The 26219-nt window shown below is 35.9% G+C and overlaps 1 long non-coding RNA gene and 1 pseudogene across 1 annotated transcript; one reads left to right on the forward strand and one right to left on the reverse strand.

The window, feature by feature from the left end:
- Positions 1–20254: 20254 nt before the first annotated feature.
- On the reverse strand, positions 20255–21169 carry LOC140805110 (uncharacterized). Its single transcript, XR_012112272.1, has 2 exons — positions 20683–21169; positions 20255–20324 (listed from the first exon to the last, which is right to left on the reverse strand). It is a non-coding gene; the product is annotated as an uncharacterized lncRNA (long non-coding RNA).
- A 1387-nt stretch (positions 21170–22556) lies between these two features.
- On the forward strand, positions 22557–26001 carry LOC140805812 (uncharacterized; annotated as a pseudogene).
- The last annotated feature ends 218 nt before the right edge of the window (positions 26002–26219 follow it).

Raw genomic sequence — 26219 nt, forward strand, 5'->3', positions numbered from 1 at the left:
GAGGAGGATATTCTCCGATAAATACAAGACTCGTGAGTATGATAACCAAAATAATTAAAAATATCCTTGAGAAAGCCATCTTCTTTTTTCTTCGAAAAATTTGATGATGAATAATTTTTAGAGAAGAAGAGAAAGTTGGAGTGATTGAATGTGTTTGTGAGATGATATTTAGAGTGCAAAAACTAGCCATTTGTTACCGTTTATGACCGTTGGTGTACAAAAAAATAAATGTATGTATTTGTATAATTTTATGGTAATAATATGATGTATATAATATTAGACATGTTTAAATAATTATGTATATCATATCATAATATTATAATGAGTGTCATAATTTATTTTGTTTAAAAACCTTATAGGCTTTTATACTTGTTGTATCCCTTACCGGGAGTGTGGGATGTCGTCTTGACATCCTCCCAGGATTTATAACAAGTTTATGAAAAATTTATTTTTATTATTTCTAATAATAACATTATATTTTATATTAAATAAATACACAATAAATAAATAACAGTAAAATAAATATTATTACTTTTGTTACCTTTTTCTTCTGTTTGGAGCTTGGAATAGTATGTAGGACTTTTAGAGCTTCGTGCTGATAACGTGTTGTGAAAAAGTAAAAATTTATGGTAAAAAGTAAAAATCTCAAACTCTCAAAATTTACCAAACTACACACTTTATAATATTTTTCTCTCTACTCAATTGTGATTTTCTTCACAAATGAGATATCTATTTATAGAGTTTCATTACACATAATCCAAAAATAAAATACATCATTACCTACATCATCACACACAAATTTCTAACTTTACAACTCTTATTTTCAACATTCAAATATTCAACTATTACTTTTTCCATATTAAAATATATTATTTCAACAATATGCATATTTAAATTTTACTTTTTTTAAAGTTCTTTTTATCAAGTTATGAGATAATTTTATAAATTTCAAAAATTATATATATTCTGTTATAGGTATTTATCATGTATCATGATGCATCGTTCACGGATAAAATATTATTAATGTGGAATAGAAATTGCAAAAAATTCAACTTTATGTGCAATTTTTTAAAAGTATCAAATTATTAACTCAAAGTCGCACATTTCCACCGACCTCTATTATGCATAAACTAATACAATTAGCAAGCTAGGTTGCTTTGACACCCAATTGTGAATTGTGATATTCTATCGGTCGTATCCATATATAGGGTTTGCTATAACCCCATCTATTTTTTTTAAAAAAAAATAGTTTTAATTTATTTTAATTTAATTTATTTTTTCAGCCCCGTATTTTTTCGAAAAAAATTCAGCCCTATGTTAAAAAATTAAAAATAGAACTCTGAAAAATCACATTCCATTCTCGCCTAGCTATTGTTTGGTTTATTATCGTAGGTTTTGATTTTTGTGACTTGGAGATAAAAATCTACAACTCTAAAATGTTATCGAATATTTAGTTACAATTATTTAATTTGCAATAATATTGACTAATTATGTATATGAATTTCGAGTTTGGCTGTTAAATCTAAAATCTTTTGATGCGATTTTGGGGAAAATAATCATTTGGTTGAAATTTTTTACAATTATTGATGTTGCTATTATTATGGAGCTTATATTGTATTTTTTGATTTAGAATAACCGAAAATTGAATAATTACGAGATTTGGAAAATAATTATTTGCTGTAAATTTTTGGGATATTTAAATTTCTAGTTAGGTAATTAATTAGGGAATGAAGAAAATAAAAACAATAAAGATATTTTTAACAAAAATAACAAAGATATATTATAGTCTAGAGTTGAGCAAAATATGGGCTTCAACCGGAACTGAATTAGTTTGAAAAATCGATTCGTGTTTATTAGAAATTTTGATTTTAGTTTTAAAAATATTGGTTTCATCCGAAATTGCGATTGATCTGAATTAGTTTGAAAAATCAATTCCTGCTTATTAGAAATTTTGATTTCAGTTTTAAAAATATCAACTAGTTCGGTTTAGTTTTTTTTGTTAAATATAAAACTTGATTAAATAACAAACTAAATTTTATTAAAAAAATAATATTATTAAATTTTTAATAAAGTTTATTCAGATATAAATATTACGAATTTCTAATAAAATTTTATTGAACAATAGAACTAGACTTCAAAAAAAAAATTAATAAATAAAATTTAAATTTATTTAATTCAGTTTTTATGTTACATTTGTTTATTAAAAATTTATATTTTTAAAAAATTTGTACAGGTTTGGCTATTTCGTTTTCCGGCCAAAATAATGGATTTTCTTGATTTAGTTCATTATGTTTATTAGTAAATTTCGGTGTATTCGGTTTAGCTTGTCGATAATTTGATTTTATTAATAATGGTTCGATTTTAGTCGAATGCTCACCCTAATTATTACTAACACAGGGCAGAGCCAGCCACATATATTTTTGAATCTTGGCTCCGCCCCTATATATATATATATATATATATATATATGTGTGTATTATCTTTTAAAAGATATCCAAATAAGAGTCATGGCAAAGTTTAAGATGCTTATAGTGTTTATCCTTTACTCTGTCACTCATGCGATTGTGGCATCGAGCCAAGGCCCTCAACCGGTAGATGCATGGTTTCAAAATCTAAGTATCAACAAGTTAGCATGGAAACGGACTGTCATTCAGGTATACGTTCAAGACGTTTTAGGTGGTCCGGGACAAACGGTTTATGAAATAGCGAGGTCTAACATCACTTCAATTTCACGAACATCGTTCGGACAATTATTTATGTCCGATGACTTGCTGACTGAAGGACCTGACCCAAGTTCCAGACCACTCGGCCGCTCGCAAGGGTTGGTCGGCTTTTCCGACCTGAATGAATTTTCATTATACTTAAGTGTCAATTTTTTCTTCAAAGGAGGTCCGTATAATGGTAGTACGATCTCTGTAATGGGGCGGAATCCCATACTGAATGCTGCTAGAGAGTTATCTATCGTTGGCGGTACCGGAGTTTTTCGGTTGGCCCGTGGTATTGCTGTAGCTAGCACTTTTATGAATTACAACGCAACTGGCTATGGTATCCTCAAATATGTTTTATATGTCACTTATATTTGAGCATGCTTGTCAAAGAGTACTGTAATCTCATTGTTGGATACTTGTCCTTTCTTGGTTTCCCCGAAACTGTTTGATACTTGTTTTGATATATGATGCATGTAAGAAATAAAGTTTTTAAAATAAAGGATCTCGATATATTTAATCGTAGCGTAATAATTATGTAGTATTTGGTATATATATATATATATATAAATATATATATATATATATATAGGTGGAGATCACGGAGTGTGAGTTTTTAGTTCAATCAAGATCTTTTCAATCATGTAAATTTGCCTCTGATGATAAGAGCTTCTGGTTCTTCCTTTAAAAGAGATTCGAGAAAAGATGGGATAGGAAGACGTATTTCCACAACGAACAAGATATGGGCAATTCTGGAATCTTGATTTTCTTGCAATGGCCAACATTGTCACACATATTAATTCACGATCATCTTATCATTAAAATCTTAACAATCTTTCAAATCTATCAATATTTCAATTTAGCAACTTTCCAACGTCACCAGCTTATTTAAACTCAAAAGATTAACAAACAATAGAAATGTAGAATTTAATTATAGGCAAAAACTTGTGTGAGACGGTCTCACGGGTCGTATTTGTGAGACGGATCTCTTATTTGGGTCACCCATGAAAAAGTATTACTTTTCATGCTAAGAGTATTATTTTTTATTGTGAATATGGGTAGATTTGACCCGTCTCACGGATTATGATCCGTGAGACGGTCTCACATGAGACTTACTCTAATTATATATCCTTCAGAAGCTAAACCGAAATCAACATAGCTTATATGCAACTTTCAAACAATTAGCATTATATTTTATGTGCAATTTGTCAAGGGTGCATGCATGTTCTTAAAATTTGAAAATATAAGGAGTTAATAGATATTTTTTTCACGGATTAGAAAGTTTTTAAGCAATCTCGGAATTTCATAAAAATGGTATTTGGATTAAATAATGCATGAACAAAAAAGTTGTATTAACTTGAAGAAAGTACAAGTAGTACTTTTTTGTACGAATATGGTTTTGAGAGTGAAAGCTTCTGGTGACTATTATGATATGATTTTAAAGGGTGAAAATTCTGGGTATTAAAACCAACATTATTCCCCACTTTTCTTTAATTTTTTTTTATTATTATTCGTCTAATTATTTAAACCAGACATTTTACCACGACAATTTGGTTGTAATAGGAGTCTACCATAACTTATTAAAAGAAAGGGCTTTTTAATCTCAGACAATTGATACTGTCAAACTCCTAATTAATCCCTTCAAATTCTTTGAAATGGTAAGGGAAGTTAGGTCGTGGATTCTTTAAACAAATCATGAGATAAACGCTTGCGCGTATCCTCTTCGAATTTCGATACAGGCTCTCCAGCTATGTTATTGAAAAATTTAGAGAGATTAACATATGGAATGGTCCTCCGTCCGTCAAATATGAAATCGAAGCTTTCTTCATATTTCGAGTTCTCTTGAACCACTTTGTTTCTCTCAAATACATGACTTGGGACTTATACATGATATCTTCTTAATTGTGAACGTTGACAATAATTGCGATGGTTTACTTTATGGATGAGGTCTCTGGTTCAAGTCCATGATGTCCCAGCTGCGTCAAGGAAAAGAAGAAGAATAGAAAAAGCATCTAACTACTTCATGTATGGTCCATTTGGCTAATGGGGATATAACTTAGTTGGTAGAGCTCCGCTCTTGCAATTTGGCTGTTGCGATTATGGGTTGGATGTCTAATTGTTCAGACATAAATGATAGTATCTTGTACTTGAACCGATGGCTCACTTTTTCCAAGTAATAGGGAAAATGACCGAAACATGCTACCGAAAGAATCTACCGAGAGAAAGGAACACATTGAGGATGTGATTGGCTAAAATTAAAGCCGTTTCAATTAATTTGGTCAAGCCCAATTGGATGAATTGGTCGGCAAAGTTAAACAAAGGCCCATTAATTATTCTAAATAATTTGAATCTGATTGGTTGGCAAGCAGTTCAACTGAGATGTTTGTGGTTGATAATAGGTAGCGAGAAGTTGAGCAAGTGAGAGTCAGCAAACTATTTCATTCACTTTTCAGCAAATTTTATTATAATTTTTATGTCTTGTGAATTCGTACTAATTTACAAATATATATAATCATGTCAATGGTTTATCCTAGTGTCATTTTCAATATTTCTCTTTGTTTTTTTGCATATTATTTTCTTATTGTTAAACGGATAACCGCTCTTGGGAGAAGCAATCAATTCATTAGTGTGTTCAACTGGAATGTTCTGTACATGCTTTATTATACGAGAGAGAAAAAACGTAAGTCCACAAATGCTAAAGACGTAAAACCAAATAGCGATTACAGTACATGGGTCGACAACCAACTTGGGCTGGTTACCGACTTCAGTTTATGGGCTCTTCAAGCTTGGAATAAGTTGTGGACATCAAGCTTGGATAAGAGAAAGCAATATTGATTGGTACTCAAACCTTTGGTGAGGATATCCGCAAGTTGCTGCGAAGAAGCAACATATGCTGTCTGAAAACACCCAGCTTTAATCTTGTCGCAGATGAGGTGACAGTCGATGTCAATATGTTTGGTGCGTTCATGGAACATGGGATTAGCGGCAATGTGTAGAGCAGCATTGTTATCACAATATAATTTGGTAGGAACAGTGAACTGCACGCCCATGTCAGCTAGCAAACCTTGTATCCAAATGATCTCACACGAGGTAGTGCCCATGGCTCTATATTCCGCCTCGGCCGAGGAACTGGAAACGACGCTTTGCTTCTTTGTACGCCATGACACCAGGGAATCACCAAATTTAATGCAAAAACCGGCAAGTACACGACGAGACATGGGACAAGAAGCCCAATCCGGGTCACAATAGGCAGACAAGTGTAATGGACTGTTAGAAAACAAAAGATCGAATGCCCATACCAGGAGATCCTTTGAGGTACTTGACAACCCGGATAGCAGCGTCCATATGAGAGCGTTTGGGGAAATGCATAAATTGGCTCAACCGTTGAACAACATAACAGATTTCGGGCCTGGTAATGGTCAGATAAATAAATCTTCCAACTAAACGCTTAGAGGCATTGGGATCAGCAAGGATGCCATCCGAGGCAGTGATCGACTAAGAGGTGAACAAAAGATCAAACTCATGAGAAGTGAGTTTGAGATATTTTTCAGCAGGAGTATCAAATGGTTTAGCTCCCAGAATGCCGGCTTCAGCAATGAGATCCAAGGCATACTTACGCTAATTCAAAAGAATGCTAGCGGTGGAGCGCGTTATTTCAATGCCCAAGAAATATTTCAATGGTCCAAGGTCCCGAAGATCAAGCTTAGAATGTAAAACTTCTTCAAAGCAGTAATGACATCTATGCTACTACCAGTAATGACGATATCATCAACATAAACCACTAAAAGGGTGGTGGTGTGATCATCATGATGGATGAAAAAGGAATGATCATGGTGCGACTGTGCAAAACCTGCTTCAAGCATTACAGCAGCAAATTTTTTATTCCATTGGCGGGAGGCCTGTTTCAACCCATAGAGTGACTTGCGAAGGCGGCAAACCTTATTCTCCCCTTGAACATGATAGCCAAAGGGAAGGTGCATAAAGATCTCTTCATCCAAATCGCCTTAAAGAAAGGCATTGGCAACATCCACTTGAAACAAATTCCAACCACGGATAGCGGCTGCGCTCAACAAACAACGGATGGTTGTGATCTTAGCTGTAGGAGAGAACGTGTCATGGAAGTCGTCTCCCGCTTGTTGTGTATAGCCCTTTGCAACAAGACGCGCTTTAAACTTATCAACTTTCCCAGTAGGTAAGAATTTCAGTTTATATACCCATTGACACCCGACAGGCTTGGCACAAGGAGGCAAATCAACCACATCCCATGTATGGTTAGAATCCAGAGCTGCAAATTCTATATCCATTGCATGCTTCGACCTAGGATCCGAGATTGCCTCGTGGTAAGAACGTGGCTAGGTGGTAGAAGAAATTTCTGTGAGAAAACTTTGATAGGCTGGAGAAAACTGAGAGTAGCTGATATGGTTGGAAATGGGAAATGTACAGGAAGTGGTGTGGATTTGAGACAAAGTGGGACAAGAAAAATCCTTTGTCCAAGTTGGTGGCTTAGTAAACCGAGATGATCTCCGCAAAGAAGGAGGAGATGCATCAGCTGGAGTGGAAATATCAGACATGTTGAGGCCTTCTATTGAGGAATATTCAGAAATTGGACTGGTCTCAGGGAAAATGGAACTGGCCGAAACTTTGTGGCAAATGGAAAATGAGATTCATGAAACACAATATCTCTTGAAACAAAAAATCTTTTGGTGTCAAATTCCATAACCTTATATCCCTTTTGAAAGAAAGAATATCCCAAGAATACACAAGCCTTAGTTTGAGGTGAGAATTTGTGATCGACATGTAAAGACGTCGCATAACACAGGCAACCAAATACTGTTAATGAGCATAAGAAGGGGGCTTGCCAAAAATGACTTCAAAAGGAGTTTTATTGGTAATAAGGGGGCTGGGAGTGCGGTTTATAAGGTACACCGTGGTGAGAACACAATCTCCCCAAAAGCGAAGACGAATGGATGATTGGAAAAATAAAGCTCGGGCTAAGTCAAATATATGGCGGTGTTTTCTTTCAACCACCCCATTTTGTTGAGGAGTGTTTGGACATGAGCTTTGGTGCACAATCCCAAGTGACATAAACAATGAACCACATTCATGTTTAAAGAAATCAAAAGCATTATCAGTCCAAATGGTTTTGATTTTGGACGAAAATTGTGTGGTAACCATAGCAATAAACTAGCTTAAAATTGGAAGAATGTCCATCTTGGATTGCATAAGATAAGTCCATGTACCTCGAGAAAAAGCATCCACAATTGTAAGGAAATACTTGTCTCCATTATAGGTTGGTGTTCGAAAAGGACTCCAAATGCCATATGGACTAATTCGAACAAACCGAATGATTTAGACAAACTAGCTTTAGAAAACTCAACCGTGTTTGTTTCGACTTAGGACAGATCTCACAATGAGACAAATCTAATTGTTTTGACAAAAAAAAGTAACAAATGCATTCTAGAAAAAGACATATGTCCTAGTCTTTGATGCAACAAGTCATGACTCACAGAGGTACAAGAAATGAAAGTGTTACACTGTGGTGTACTATGGGCAGTATGGTGTGCAATCTGGATGGAAAAAGGTTGAGACAATCTTGTAGACAAGTAATAAAGTCAATGGCATTCTTTACCAGTCCAAATTATCCTCCCATTTTTGTGGTCCTGAAATGTACAACAATGGTGATAAAATGTAACACAACAATTATAGGATTTAGTGAACTTGGAAACGGAGAGGAGGTTGTATCGAAAGTTAGGAACATATAATCGTGAATGAGAATGCTTTCTGAAATGGCCACAGATCCTTTATCACTAACAAGGAGTTGATCACCGTTTGGCAACCTCACAGAACTAGGGGAAGCACAGTAAAAAGGAATAATTACCAATCATATGCTCGTTAGCCCATATATCGATGACCCAATCTGCATGAGTTTCCTCAGTGACATGCCCAGCCATAATAGCAATATTGGTGCTCGATGATGACAGATTATTGACTGCATTAGTGTTTGATGAATGCATGGTGGTACTGCCCAGCAATTGTAGTATTTCAGCATATTGAGTTGGTGTAAAATTAGATCCAGCCCCTGCTGTGGCTTGTGGTGGTGATTCATTATCATCTCCAGCCACATTGTGAGCCATGTCACCTAGTTTGGGCCTGTCAAAATCTCGATTAGGGCGCTTAAAATTTCCTTTCCCTTGTTGTGGTTTATATAATCTGTGTCCTGACGGATATCCAACCAATTTGAAGCAGTTGGCTTTAACATGACCATTCCACCCACAGTGTCCACATGTCAGTACATCCTTCCTTCGCTCATCACCCCGTCCCTATCTTGAGTAGAAAACTACAGCAGGTTGCTCAACTAAAGATAGCAATCGATGAGATTCTTCTTGAGACAGCAATGAAAAAGCCTGACCAACTATTGGCAGAGGCACCATCATCAAAATTTGGCTTCGAACATGCATAAAACTATCATTAAGCTCCATCAAAAATTGCAATAAATGTTTTTGCTGATCATGCTCAACGTACTTTAGTGATGTAGCACATTCGCATGATGGTAGGGTCACCAAAGAACTATACTCATCTCACAGCTGTTTCAATTTACAAAAATACACCGAGATTGTGTTATTTCCTTGAGTCAATCTTCCAAGCTCTTGGTGAAGAGAAAAAATCCTTGAGCCATTTATTTTGTCAAGTTGATCTTTCAAATATGACCAAACCGTAGAAGCATCACTGGAATCACTACAAGAAAAATGCTATACGACAACGGATTTTATCAGTTGTCGTAGCCATTTTAAAACTGTTGTTGAAGCCAGTGTTGTTAAATGTTCGCTCAAAGAAAACAGTTAAAAATTGTTGTCGTAGCTATAGTTTGCGACGGATTTGAAAACCGTCGCCAATCAAAAACCGTCGTCGTAGCTGTCTTTTGCGACGGGTTTTACAACCGTCGCCAATGATAGTTGCGACGGTTTTAAAAACCGTCGCAAACTATAGTGACGACGGAAATCTTTACATGCCGTCGCTAAATGTAGCGACAGTATTCATGTGGAAAAACCGTCGCTATTTAGCGACAGTTATTAAGTGTGTCGCTAATATTTTAGGTAAAATAAAAAAAAATTAAGAATTTAATAAATCTGTGTTTTAAATCGGTATAATATTGTAAAAGATAAAACATTTAAGTGTCGTGAAGTGATAAATCGTGTAAGAGATAAAAAATTTAATTGTTTTGAAGTGGTAAAAAAATTGTATAAGAGATAAAAATTTTAAGTGTTGTGAAGTGGTAAAATCATGTAAGGAATAAAAATTTTAAGTATTGTGAAGTTGTAAAATTGTGTAAGTGAAAAAAAGTTTAATTGTTGTGAAGTGAAGTGGAAGAAATTGAAGGAAATTTGCATGTATTTATAGAGAATGGTGAAACAAAATGGAGGGAAGTTTAGGGGGAACGAATTTTTTGAAAATAGCGACGGTTTTGATTTAAACTGTCGCAAAATTTTAAATCGGCGACGGTTTAAGAAATTTGTCGCTAAATTTAGCGACAGTTTTGGATGAAATGGTCGCCACATTTAGCGACGATGTTATAAAAACCGTCGCTGATTTTAAACATGCGACAGGTTTTCTTTAACGGTCGCTAAATGTAGCGACGGTTTATATTCAACCGTCGCCGATTAATAATTATGCGACGGTTATCTAAAATCGTCGCTACATTTCGCGACGGTTAACGAGAAAACCGTCGCTAAATATGCCACAAAAATCCTTTCCCTCAACGGTTTTCTATAAAACCGTTGTCGAATGTCTCAGAAAAAACGCTAATAGACAACGGTTCTGTAAACCGTTGTCTTTGATCCTAAAAAACGCTGAAAGACAACGTTTTATAAAACCGTTGTCTTTGACACTAAAAACCGTTGTCTTTGCACGCGAAAGACAACGGTGTTTGTAAAACCGTTGTGGTTTGCCCCCAAAAAACAACATTTTTATAAAAACCGTTGTCTTTTTCTTAAAAAACACACTATTAACAACGGTTTTTGCTAAAACCGTTGTTAAAAGCTTTTTAACAACGGTTTTTGTTAAAACCGTTGTTAAAAGTGTGTTGTCGTTTACCATTTTTCTTGTAGTGAATACACAATTCCACCAAATATATCTTTTGAAACTGAATTCATGATCTAGGACCACACAAATGCATTACCTCTTTCCCACTATTGTAATGTAACATTCCCTGTAGCTGGACTTTTACACGTACCATCAATGAGTGCTATCTTATTCTTGGCTAAGAGCGCTATCAGCATAGCACGACTCCATACGCTATAATTCTCTACTCCTGTTAATTTCTCACTAACAATAGTCATACTTGGAGTATCCGACGGGTGCAAGAACAATGGATCATTGAAATTAATGTTGTTCGCCATGAACACAGCTGCTCGGAGTAAGAAATAACTCGAATTTACAAGGAGAAGAAGAAATACTCATTGACCTCAACCGATTGAGCACAAAATCTGCTGTGAGCTTGAACTATGGACAGGGAATCAGCGATGATGATAGCGATCATGATTCCCGCACCAGCTCTGATACCACGTTAAACGGATAACCGCTCTTGGGAGAAGCAATCAATTCATTAGTGTGTTCAACTGGAATGTTTTGTACATGCTTTATAATACGAGAAAGAAAAAACGCAAGTCCACAGATGCTAAAGACGTAAAACCAAATAGCAATTACAGTACATGGGTGGACAACCAACTTGGGCTAGTTACTGACTTCAGTGTATGGGCTGCCCAACATATACCAACACTTAGGAGATTATAACTTACAATCAAATTTGGTTCCTACATCGTTTGAATTCTTCCAAGTTAGATTTTCATTATTTTTTACTCAAATTGGTTCTGACACGCTCACAAATACAAATTTTGCACAAACATGATGCTTATGAATTTGGTAGCTACGCTAGCTGATAAGTTAATTAATCACCTATGCTACCAAGAAGAGACACTGAATCGGCCGTAACCAAAGCTCAATTAGCGTGGTAATCAGCCACTAATGACAATAATAAAATTGCTCTTTCAAGATGTGTCATGCTAATCCGGCTAGTGTATATGGAAAAATTGTTTTCAACACAAAAAATCACGTGTAAATGGTTAAAAGAAGGGGAAACATAATATAAAACTTTTCCAGAGTATTGTTAGAAAACATCTTCTTTCCAAAGTTAAGCAAGTTGTTTTTCTATTATCCATGATATCCAGTAATCAATATTCGAACTCCAAGTGATTTCAGATATGTAGCAGACATGCTTCTTTCATGCGTGTTTTGTGACAATTGTGCGTTAATGTTTTTTTTACGAGGGAAAATGTCTAAAATACCATTAAATGACTATATATGGAGTCATCTTCCTCTTTACATGCAGATTCTTCTGTAAGACTCTGTAATTAATTATACTATAATTTAACATAATTAAAATAATTATTAAGTTGTTTAATTAAAATAATTATTTACGTCAAATAAATTTAAGAAACGTGTTAAAAATATTTATTTTGAATATCGAAAAATTTAAATGAAATAAAATACTTCCGACTAAATAACATATCATGACAAAATAAATAATGCTAAATGGGGTCAACTGAGCTTAGTTAATATCATTAGTAATAATATAATACATAAAAATTTTCACTCCATTACCTCAATTAGGACATCTCCAATGCTGCACCAAAATGGTTCAATGGGAGTTGCGCTATTTTAGAAAAAAAAATAGTGCAGAGGAGGAAGTGCGTGCAACAAAGCTTGCACTGAACAGTGGTGGTAGCAGTGGTGGTAGCAGAGGAGGAAGTGCGTGCATCAAAGCACGCACTCTCCAACCTCCCCGATTCGAGAGTGGCAGTAGCAGTGGTGGAAGGAAAGATTTTCTGAAGGCTAGAAGAAAGCAGTTTAAGAAGTCTGGCGGTAGTTCTTCTAGCTCTAGTGGTTCTCAGCAGAGTTATATCGGTGTTTACTGCGGAAATTGCGGAGGGAGACATTCCACTGAACAATGCCAAGGAGTACTTGGTAGTTGCCACTTCTGCAAACAACAGGGACATTTTGCCAGAGTATGTCCACAGAGGGGTTCCCAAAGATCCCAGGGAGCCGAATCATCTGGATCAGCGGCACAGTGGAGTAGACGATCAGCTGCTGTTCATTCATTTCAGCCAGCACCATCTCAGTTACAGCAGAGGCCAGGAGGAAGCCCGACAGTTGGCCAGCCTCCTAGACAGCAGGCCAGAGTATTTGCTTTGACCGAGGAGCAGGCTCAGGAAGCACCAGATGATGATGTTGCAGGTAACTGATTTGTTTGATTATCCTGCATATGTATTGAGTGATGCCGGTGCTTCACATACTTTTATTTTTGAAAGATTTGCATTGATGCATGCATTGTCTGTTGAGTTCCTATTTACTGTAGTATTTGTTTCTTTTCCTTTGGGAAAAGATCTTGTATCAGCGATTTCTGTTAGATGTTGTATACTACAGTAGGATAAGAATGAGATCGAGTTAGATTGTGTGGTAGATGGTATTGTACTGGTGTTCTCTGATTTTGGAACTGCATTACTGATATTGATATGCGGATCAAGTACAAAGCTACCATAGATTAATTCCAGAAGATGGTGAGAATCGGACCTGAGATGGCCAAGGGATGAATATTGTACAATAAGAATTCTAGACTGAGAATTCCTTTGATATTCGTACTAGCTATGACTCGATTATTACAGAAAGGAGCAGAGTGACTCCGTATGTATTCAGTTAATTTACTGAAGTTGAGTCTATCACTGGCTGATTTACCAATGATAAGAAAGTTATTAAGGTTTTCCCCGGATAAGACTCTAGATCTGATTTCAGAGAGATTGATTTTAGCTTTGAGTTGATATCAGAAACTGTTGATATAGTAAATCCTGATTGAGACAGATTGGGGCTCACGGATTTTTATATCTGAAAATGAGGTATCTGTTGATTTTAGCAGAGTCAAACCGTGATTAGTCAGCCGAGGTTGACATCGGTGTCAGACATTGCGGTTTATGAGTTTAGCATGTTTTGAATCTGATTGAATATTGATGTTATTCTGAATACGTGCTTGAGACAGATTATAGACAATGGAGATTATATTGCACAGTCCGAACCAGTGCTGATTTTGAAACGTTAGCAGTTCAAAAAGTTGATTAGAATGTTTAGAACTCAATATCGATAGTCAGAACAGGGTGTCGATTAAAATATCAGGTAAATAATGCTGTATTGTATGTTAATAACTGACTTGTTGGTGCCCGATATTTTGAATTTGAAATGACAGAATTGTCAGAAGGGTGCAATACTTGATCCTGTAGACATCCTGATAGTAGAAAATGTTTTGATAAAAACAGATGAGATTAGATATGGCAGAGTTTGGACTGAAATGTCTGAACTACAGACAGATAAAGACAGAAAGAAAACAAACCAAGAGATTGGTTATGTAACTTGTCGGTTCCTGAATGGAAATGAGATTATATTTCCAAGGATATCGTGATGAAATTACTACATTCCTTTCGGAATTGAGTATGGATTGAGTTAGGAATGACAGACTGATCCAGTCTGCGAGTGCTAAACCGTACATGAAGATGTACAAATATGATATACTATTAGTATTCCGTCAGGAAAATGATTAGATTATACGGGGTGTGGAGAATGATTATATTATACCGTGATTTTGGTTGAGTCTGAACGTTTGACAGAATGTACAGTCAGAATGGGCTACTAGATTATATCTGAATACTGAATAGTATTCACTACTTGACAGACAGTCAGAGTGGATTATCCGGATTTCGGAACATATGCTTGGAGTTGTAGTGCTGGATTTTAGCACTAGTTGACATGATTTATTGTCATTTGTGAGTTTTCGTACAACAAAAGCTATCAAACGAGTATTGAGATAACTCCTTTCGAAGCATTGTACGGAAAGATATATGGATCCTCTCTTTATTGAAATGATATCTCTGAGGTTCTTGAGATTGGATCTGAAATGATCAGAGATATGACTGAAAAGATGAAGCTAATTCAGAAGAAGATGGAAACAGCTCATAATAAACAAACTGAATATGCAAACGTCGGACGATGACTGTTGGTATTTGAGACCAAAGATCGAATATATCTTTGATTGAGATAAACAGACTTAATAACAGCTGATGGTGTTGAGCTGTTACAAACTATTAGTTGGGTCTATACAGATGTTGTATAACCAGTATTGCGAGATTGACTTTATCAGAACTATTGTTAAAAAAAAAAATAGAATCGAGATTATAAGATTGAGATTTCAGAATAGATTCATTGAGATGAGTTTTTTAATTTAAACTCTGTATACAATTCTTCTAATATATCTGAGTTGATTACTTGCGAGTTCGAGGACGAACTCAGATCTAAGAGAGGGAGAAATGTAAGGCCCGAGAAATTAATCCGGTTAATCTGAAAAGATTTGGAAATGATTTTTATAATCATAGATGATAATTGATATGATTATAGCCGGAACGGATCGGACGGGGAAAGACGAAAGAAAATTAAAGAGATGCAAAGAGAAGTCCCCGCGCACATGCGCGACATGTATCGGCGCACATGCGCGAGGAAGACAGAACCATGCGCGCACATGCGCGGCTTGAATGCGCGCACATGCGCGGAACGTCCAGTAGCATTGGCGCATATGCGCGACGTGAACGGCGCATATGCGCGAGCAGGGCAGTGAGTTCGACGCACATGCGCGACGGAAGGCGCGCATATGCGCGAAAGATGCCGAGACACACGCGCCGAGAAATTGTGTCTCGCGCATATGCGCCGAAAGAGATCGCGCATATGCGCGAGACGTGTTGCATACGGGGTTTGCCATTTGCCTTGCTGCATGTCCATGTATGTATATATATATATATATATATATATATATATATATATATGTATATATATATATATATATATATATATATATATGTATATATATATGCACGAATTCTTCAGAATCAGAAAGGGGAGAAGCGAGAAAGGTTCGGGAAAAGAATTGAGAAATCCTTACGCCTTTTGTGAGAAATCCGTCCGTCCGATTTTGAATCCGACTGTGGTACTGTGTTCCTATCGACGTAGGCTACAACTGGACGTAAGTTTTGCTACGTTTTGATATGATTTGAAATTATGGTATCGTCAGAATCTGATATGATTCATATATGATGTTCTTGGCATGTTAGACATCGTATAATCGAAACTGGATTGAGAAACAGATACCATATGAAATTATTATGATTTTCGGAATTGTTTTGGAATCAATAGATATCATAACTGAATTGTTATCGAGTATGAGATGTTGGGATTGATACCTGACTGATATGGTAGCGCTGGATATATTGAAATTATGACATTATGTTATTGAAACAGATTCTGATTATATCCAGTATTGAGTGATTGGTGTATTGATACCGTACCCTCGATATTGTTATTGTCAGATTGAGTATTGACAGATTTGAGTTCGAGACTTCGACAGAGTCAAAGTATCAGAAAGAAAGGTATAAATTAATGTTGAGTTGGGATTGCACAACTCGAGGGAGGTTTGACTCGAGTTTCCCTAAATCACATACTTAGTTTATTACATTGATATTTGTAATTGATGAGATTGATGTTTGTAGGCTATTGATTCATAGTCACTGCATGTATTGATTACTGATTCGTTGAGTCACCGGCTGATTCGTCTGGTTATTGGCTGATTCGCCTAGTCACCGGCTGATTCGTCTGGTTATTGACTGATTCGTCTAAACTTAAGCTGATTCGCTTAATTACAGGCTGATTCATCTGGTTATTGGCTGATTCGCCTAATTCTTGACTGATTCGTCAATTCTGCGGCTGATTCGCCCAGACACTGGATATATGAATTATATCGATGCCGTTAGGGATTGATTCATCCCTATCGACTGAGATTCGGTATAATTATTATTATTCAGACACCGGGATCCCTAGAATAGAATTGAGTCGAGTCTGAGACGACACTTCAGTTGAGCCGAGTCTGAAACGACGCGTCGGTTGAGTTGAGTCTGATATGACATGTTGATTTACAGTTTTATATCATTCATGTTTGTTGAATTGCTACATGTTAATGATAACTGATATATGCTTTTGTATATGTTTCTATATAATTGCATGTTTACATTGTTTATACTGGGATGTATTTCTCACCGGAGTTATCCGGCTGTTGTCTTGTTTTGTATGTGTGCATGACAACAGGTGGGACTGGATCAGGGTCAAGAAGAGAATGAGAGAAGATAGATAGCGTGGAGATCCGGTCTTTGAAGCAACTTAGGATTCAGCATTGATATATAATTGAACCTAGTTGAATGCTTGTAGATAACACAAGATTTGTATGTTCATGTGTAATATGTAATTTGAGTAAATTACATTACGTTGCCGCTTTGTATTTTAAAAAAAATTTAGACCCTGTTTTATAATTGATTAATTAGTCCCAATGATGATTAAGATCATGATTAGCGTCCGGGTCCCCACAGCGGGCCTAAGTCAAGCCGACTTAATGGCCATAGCAACAATAGTTGTAAGGACCGTGTATTGTATTATCGTAAATCCTATGTTGATTATCAATAATTAATGAAATTGTCATGTGATTATGTATATGATGTATATCATGACAATGAAAGTGAGAAAATAGGTTGTGATAATGAAAGATTATATTAGAAATTGATTTGTGTTGGAAACGTGTGCTGAACCGCAACAGAAAAGTGACACATGTTACGGTTTTTAGCATAAATAATTGAGTATTGGTCCAAATGACATGAGGTCAATTTCATTGGAAAGCTAATACATTGTACTAAAACTTTCATGTCTTGATTTTTGTCCAAATCCATTTGGAAATAGGAGAAAAAGCGTCCCGAAGTGTATCGTAAGCGTTGCAGTTTCTGCACTGACACATGTTGGGAGAATGAGCATAACTCTAACATCAAATATCCAAATTGAGTGAGGTTGGTGGCAAATGAAAGCTAAGACATGGAGCTATAACTTTCATGTTGACCACTTTTGCAAATTCGAAGCCTAAAGTAGCGTTTCGGACAGAAGAAGTCGCCCTTGGGCGCAGAAGTTTGCGCGCCCCAGCGCGAGGCTAAGCCAAAACATGTTCGGCAATACCGGGCGCGCTAGGGCGCCCAAGTTTGACCGCCCCAGCGCGGTTACATCTGATGCACACTATTTAAAGTCGATAAGGATGAGTTTTACGATAAAACTTCTCCTTTATTTCTCTGAAACTCGAAGAAACAAGTTAGAAATTGATTTCTTTCAGCCGAATCGACTTCAAAACGTTGTCCAAACTTGAAACAAATTATATATCTGGAATCCTCGCGTCGAGAGCTTCCTTTTGAGGTAATTTTCTTTTTAGTTTCGGCAGTTTCGGCACCTTTAATTATTGAGGTGCTGAAATAACGTGTATTTGAAGTCGAGATTCTTATATGTAGTAGAATGACCGACAATAAACTTATATTCGAAGTCGGAATTGAATTATGTTATGATTTGGATTTGATATGAATTTTTGAAAATTCAAAAGATATTTGAAACTTATATTATTGAATTGGAATGAAGTTATTGATTGAAATAAATATGTTATTGATGTAGATAGACTATTATACTGATATCTTCAAGCTACATCAACTGGAAACGAAGAATTGAGGTATGTTGCAACCGGGTAACATACGAAAGATATCTATATTATATGATATATGTTGGATTGATTTGATTGATTGGAACGAGAATATGTGTCTATATACCTTATTTGTTGATTGATGTGGCATACAAGACATTGAGATTTAGATATCGATGTATAAAATAAATTTTTTGTTAACACACATCGTTTGATGCATACATCGATACATGACATGCACGTTGAGATATGATCCTTGGATACCCTGATATGATTTGATTGGATTCTGGGGTTTGTGAACACAATTGCTATGTTGGTATTATATGACCCGTAAAGCATAGAAAATTGTGGCCCCGATGATTGGATATGAGATTTGGGATTTGATGGCGCTTTGTCGACGCTATCATATGAGTATCCCTTATTGAGGCCGGTGTGCCAGCTCGAGCATTGATTTGATAGCGATTCGTTTGATTCTGACATGTGCTCAATGGATGGGCATACTACCTGATACCTCCACGACATACATGCATTGCAAACCATATATCATTGTTTAGATACTTGTGGTATATATGATGGTTGTTCCATACGGAGCTTTGCTCACCCCAAATGAGGGCTGTTGTTGTCTTTGTGTGTGGACAATGGCAGGTACTCCAGGATATCAGGAGACCGGAGAGGGTGCTTCTGGAGGGAGTCACAGTTTGAGTTGAGGTTTATATTTTGTTCCTAGTATATATGTATATATATGTATCTATATACCGGGGCATGTCCCGAGGATATGAGTTGTTTGTATGTGATTGGTTTTGATTATGTGTGGGCGTGTTTTATGATTTGAAATTTAGATACTATTTCAGTATTCAAATTATAAAAGAGATATTTTTGGGCTCGTCGTAAAGAAAATTTAAACTCCTTTTCCGGTGTAATTAATTAACCCTAATCAGATTGTATTGTAATAACGATTAGGAGCTAAGGGCCCCATATTGTATGGTATCACAACACTCTGTGTGGGGCCCTTAGCTACTAATCGTTATTACAACACAATTTGATTAGGGTTAATTAATTACATCGGAAAACGAGTTTAAAATTTCTTTACAATGAACCCAAATCTTTTTATTTGAATACTAAAAATAGTATCTCATCTCACGTCATAAACGTACCCACACGTAATCAAAACCAATCACATACAAACATCTCATATTCTCGGGATATGCCCCGGTATATAGATACATATACAAATATACTGGGAACAAAACATAAACATAAAACCTCAGCCCAAGTTGTGGCTCCCTCCAGAAGTACCCTCTCCGGTCTCATGATATCCTGGAGTACCTGCCATTGTCCACACATAAAGACAACAACAGCCCTCCTTTGGGGTGAGCAAAGCTCCGTATGGAACAACCAATCATATATACCACAGATATCTAAACAATGATATATAGTATGCAATGCATGTATGTCGTGGAGGTATCAGGTCAAATGCCCATCTACTGAGCACATGTCAGAATCAAACGAATCGCTATCAAATCAATGCTCGAGCTGGCACACCGGCCTCAATAAGAGATACTCATATGATAGCGTCGACGAAGTGCCATCAAATCCCAAATCTCATATCAATCGTCGGGGCCACAATTGTCTATGTTTTAAGGGTCATGTAATACCAAACATAGCATTGTGTTCACAAACCCCAGAATCCAATCAAATCATATCAGGGTATCTAAGGATCATAGCTCAACGTGCATGTCATGTTTCGATGTATGCATCAAATGATGTGTGTTAACAAAATATTTATTTTATACATTGATATTCAAATCTCAATGTCATGTATGCCACATTAACTCAACAAATAGGCATATAGAGACATATTCTCAATCCAATCAATCCAACATATATCATATAATACAAATACATGTCGTATGTTACCCGGTCGCAACATACCTTATTTCTGATTATCCAAACTTGATATCTTCAATGTTGAATGAAATCTACACAAGTCCATATATTTATTTTTATTTCAGTTTCTCATTCGATAATCCAAATATGTCTAACGATTTATTTCCTATGATTCTTCAATTTGTTAAACTAAATTGAAGCAATTATCCCTAATTATCATTTTTTTAATATTTAGTTCTCCTTCTCGCAAATCAACATGTGATAGTAGAAAATACAAGAAACTGTCAATTAAAACTATTTAGCTAATCTCTTCATTAATTGACATGGGTATATATATATATATATATATATATATATATATATATATATATATATATATATATATATACATACTACCTATTCAAATCAAAAACTTCTCCATTAATCCTAAAATAAACGAAGATAACTCACCCTTCTCAGACAATTTGTAGTAACTCAACAACTGTGATTTCTCAACTAGTACTTCAAATTTTGATTTTTAACGAAATTCCTTGGTCGGCTTCTCCCTGCTTTCGCTCGATCTTCTTTGCTTTCGTTTCTCTCCTGTAATTGAGATTATCTCACCGCCTTGTCTCTTCTTTGTTGGGTTTTACTCGTATATTGCTCATGCCGGTGAACAACCACTTGTATGTGTGGTGAGGAACAAGTGGGATTCATTTTCCAATCAACAAAAGTCACGTACATGTGGGTAACATATCATTATATTCCCATCTTTGTATTAATTACACTATTGCCCTTAGAAATTAAATCAAGTATTTTTCATTTTATTTACACAAGTGCCATCAAATTTAATTGAGTATTTTTCTATTAATATACACAATTGCCATCACACTTTAATGCAATATTTTTATATCTATTTCCATAATCGACATAATTAACGTTAATCAAATCACGGGGTCTCACAATAGTGGCTACCATCATCCAAGGGTTGAGAAACATAAATGCCAAAACAAAATACTGAATGAAAATTATATCAAAAAATGAAAATCTTCTATGATTATGTTTATTCAAGGAGATGACATAATAACATAAGAAAGGTGTACGGCCTATGCAATCGACTATTATTTTTTAGAGTAAGTCTCATGGATCCTAATATGTGAGAAGGGTCAACTCTATTCATATTCACAGTAAAAAGTAATACTTTTAGCCTAAAAAATAATATTTTTTCATGGATGACCCAAATAAGAGATCCGTCTCACAAATTCGACCCGTGAGACCGTCTCACACAAGTTTTTGCTTATTTTTTAATGCAAGGTGAATCATAATTTTCGGATCTTGAACGTGTTATAACCTTTTAAATAATACATTTTACCAAAAGGATATAAAAATTTAGGACAATATGCAGCAGCCTAGATATTTCCAAATACAATTCAATCAAGTTGTGTTTTTTTTTTTCCCGAAATCAACAGTTCAATTTTATAAATAAAAAATATACAATGTACGTTGTCAACTTGACCCAAAATCCTATTTGGTTCTACAACAAGACTGGAGAGAAAAATGGGATTTCAGAGTTATCCGACCATAAACAAAATAGGCAAAACCCAAGATCCATCAACACCAAATATTAGGACATAGAAAAAAACCGAAAGAGCATGAGCTACACTTCACCTATCCCAACTACAATGAGATAGTAGAAGTCTTGTAAATTATCTGGGCAAGTCTGGACAATACTGAAATAATGCATTTGAATATTATTAATATTAATTATTCTTTATCTATATTATTATATTAAAAATGTTGTCATCATATCAATAATTTTAAAGGACATTAAAATATTTAATTTCATAAATATCTTTCTTAATCGATTAAAAATTTTCTCAAGTCATTTCATATTTTATATAAAAAAACTAAACAAAATATACTTTTTAAATCGAACAACTCTTCTAAATTGAAAATAATTTTATATTAATTGTTTAACATTAGTTGATCAAATTAAAAATAATAATAATACATATAATACACGTTTCTTATTCGACTAAAAACTTCTTCAAGTCATTTAATTTTTTACATAGAAAAAAATCTAAACAAAATATAATTTTTAAATCGAACAATTTTTCTAAATTAAAAATAATTTTATATTAATTATTTAATATTAGTTTATCAAATTAAAAATAATAATAATCCATAAAATACGTACACATGCATCTTTTGTTAATATATATAATGAATTTTAAATTTCCATCCTATATATTTAAACCGAAACTATTCACCAAATGGAATCTTAAATAATCAATTATGACGGGACGAGTTGACTTCTAAAAAACTCAAACAGGCAAGAAAGAGAGAGCAAATGTGATCGAACTCATTTTGTACCCTTAACTTTGATTTTAAGTTGCTAATTATAATTCTTGGAAACGATCGATCTTTTGTTTTGTTTTGTTTTTTATTTTATATTATTTTTTTGGTGGTCTTTGCTGATTCGGAGCAATGACTGTGGTTACTTCTGTTAGTGTTTCTTGGAATTTGTTGGGATTATTTGTGTTGTTATTGTTTGCTGGTTTTACGAATTCGTACAAGTGGGATTTCGAAGTGGAAGAGGATTCGCTCTCTGTGAGCTACGAGTATTACAGGATCGATGAGGTTAATAAAGAGTGTGCATTTGTGTTGGATTCTGCAATGGAACTGGAACCAGATGATAATAGATTGTATTCTATAAAAGAGAAACTATCTTTTAAGAATGGAGATTGGGGTCAGGATTTGAAAGAGGAAGGGGCTCCGTTGATGCCATATAAAGAGTTAATCGACTTTACGGATCGGCAATCTCCAAATAAAGTCCTATCTCCTACAAAATTAGTTTCATTTTGGCTCACTGATATTTACAGGAAGAATCATTTCAAGAAGTCGATATTAGTTAGTGGGGTTTTGCAAATAGGAATTGAGGCCGAGAATGTGTTCTCACGCAAACCATATGATCGAAATCCATCTTTCAGTTTATATCCGGGCCATTCTGAGCTTGTGGTAAGTTTTCAGGGGATTTACACTGAATCACAAGAAAAAAATGGGGAGAGGGTGCTTTGTTTGTTAGGGGATGCGAAATTGCCTTCTCGTCGGTCTGATTCAGTGGATCCTTGGGTATGGGTGAAGGAATCTGGTGATGCTAATCAACCTGTTGTTATGCAAGATGATAAGATTTTACTTGTACTCAGATATCCTACGACACGGACCTTGACAAACAGAGCGATCTTGGGAAGCATGAAAAGTTTGAATCCAAAGTCAGACCTGAAGTATTTTGATGAAGTTCATATATCTTCTTGGTTCAGTTCTAGTGGTTATGAGTTCACGGCAGACAATCTTGTTTCAAAAGCTTGTGATCTACGCCGGGACGAGGATGGGTTGGTGAATGGTGAAATCGATATTTATAAAGGTCTTGATTTCTGTCTCGTACTGAAGAGATTTACCAACCAATATTCGGTATATGTTTTGCCGAACTGGAAGTGCAATGGAACTGATGTATTTTGCAGTAAGATGGGCCCATTTGTATCAGACAAAGAGATCCTTGCCACGAATGGTTGCTTCAAAAATGTCAACCTTCTCCTACAGGACATCCGATGCGAAAAAATGACCGCACTTGACAGTGCTGGCACTGCGAAAGTCGCTTTGGTGTTTAGGGCCGTTCCTCCTTCTGAGAATCAATATGTTACCACACATCGAACGGGGCTTAATCATTTGACCCTTTCTGCCGAAGGAATCTGGAAGTCTTCCAATGGACAACTTTGCATGGTTGGATGCCTGGGATTTGTCGATGGAAATGGAGATAGCTGTGATTCTCGTATCTGCTTGTATGTTCCTCTTTCGTTTTCAATAAAACAGCGTAACGTACTTTCGGGTACCTTTTCGAGCATAGATCAAACAAGCAAATCGTATTTCCCTCTAGAATTTGGAAAGTTTGTTCGTGCCGATGAGTTGTCGAGCCAATACTCTGCTGCTTCTCATCCATTTTACAAATACTCCAAAATCGATGATGCTGGTGCTGTACTCGAGAAAGGCGAGCCCTTTAACTTCGGGGCCGTAATCAAGAAGTCATTGTTGAGATACCCGAGAATAGAAAACGAACAGTTTCCTTACAGTCTTACCACTCTCCATGAAGACCTCACACTTCACCTACCTGCAGTACCCGATCCGTTTCCCAATTCTTTCTTCACAAAAACTTCTATTGAACTGGAACTCCTGTCGCTGGGCTCTTTTTTTGGATCATATTGGCCTTCACAAAATGATTCGACATTGGGGATAGAGAATCCTCTAAGTGATATGATCACAGAGAAACAGCTCATTATTAATGTTTCTTGCCAGCTCAATCCTTTGGGAGAAGTGTACAACAACTTCTCCCATCTATTCTTGGAGGGGATTTATGATCCACGGTTCGGAAATATGTATCTCATTGGTTGCCGGGACGTTCGAGCCTCGTGGTAGATCTTGTATGACAGCATGGACCTAGAAGCTGGTTTGGATTGTTCAGTAGAAGTGGTTGTTCGTTATCCACCCACATCATACCGCTGGTTAGTAGATCCAACGGTTAGTATTTCCATATCTAGTCAACGAAACGAAGATGATCCGCTCTACTTTCTGCCGATCAAGCTGCAAACTGGACCCCTTATGTATAGTAAACAGCGGGAAGACATTCTTTTCCGTAGAGGCGTGGAAGGGATTATCCGTATTTTGACACTCTCGATGGCAATTGCTTGGATTTTGTCCCAGCTTTTCTACATTAAAAATAATGTGGCCTTGGTTCCTTTCATATCTCTCGTGATGCTAGGAGTACAAGCTCTTGGATACAGCTTTCCATTGATCACCGGTGCAGAAGCCCTTTTCAAGAAAGCCGCAACTGATTTTAGTATCGACCAGCAGTCCTACGAACTTCAAAAAAGTCTATCTATAACAATAATAGATTATTCGGTGAAGCTCCTAGTACTTGTTGCATTTTCTTTAACTCTAAGGCTTTGTCAAAAGGTACGGAGGTCACGTATCAGAATGCTGACACGAGCCCCCCTCGAGCCTCACCGTGTTCCAAGTGACAAGAAAATTCTCTTGGCGACCTTGATCATACACTCCATTGGGTACATCATTGTTCTTATTACCCGTTATGCAGGTGCAAGCAAAGAGCCTACTCAAACATCACGATTCGTTGATTCCTCATGATACTCTTGCACGATACGCCTATGGGAGATTGAATTGGAGGAGTATCTTGGCCTTGTTCAAGATTTCTTCCTACTTCCTCAAGTAATAGCGAACTTGGTGTGGCAGATCCACTGTCGACCCCTCAGAAAAACATATTATATGGGTATGACAGCCATTCGGCTTCTTCCTCACATATACAATCGCGTGATAGTACCCATCCCAAATCCTTACTTCTCGGAGCCGCTATATGATTTTGTGAACCCAAGAATGGATTTTTTTTCCATGTTTGGAGACATTGCTATACCAATCACTGACATTTTACTAGCACTGGTGGTTTATGTTCAGCAGAGATGGAACTATGCAAAGCTAAGTGAGAAGCTTGTTTTAGGGCAAGCAAAACTATTGCCTCTGGGTTCCAAAGTATACGAGAGATTGCCGTCTATGTCGTTTGAAGCGGAGCTCATCTCCGACGTCAACAGAAATTCTGCATATGAGAAAGAGCATAATGCAGAGTGACTGAGATACTTCTTTTCGTTTCTTTTTCAGGTTTTTAACATGAATGAATTTAGAAAATTGATTTGTGGAATTTTTTTTATTCGTTTCCCTTTTATCACTCTCGTATCTCACTTTGGATCATTTTTATTCTCAGAAGATTGATGTGAAATCTAGTTCAAATTCATATTTTAGTTGTTTGGTTCATAATCTCCTATTCATTGTATTTTGATAATCATGCATTCATAAACGCAGCAAAAGCAATGGCAATTAGCATTAATGGAAAAGAAGTTGGTGGCCAAAAAATTCAATCGGCACATAAAGAAATTTTTCTCACAAAA

Source organism: Primulina eburnea, chromosome 11 (genome assembly GCF_022965805.1).
Source record: "Primulina eburnea isolate SZY01 chromosome 11, ASM2296580v1, whole genome shotgun sequence".
In the NCBI taxonomy this organism is placed as follows: domain Eukaryota; kingdom Viridiplantae; phylum Streptophyta; class Magnoliopsida; order Lamiales; family Gesneriaceae; genus Primulina; species Primulina eburnea.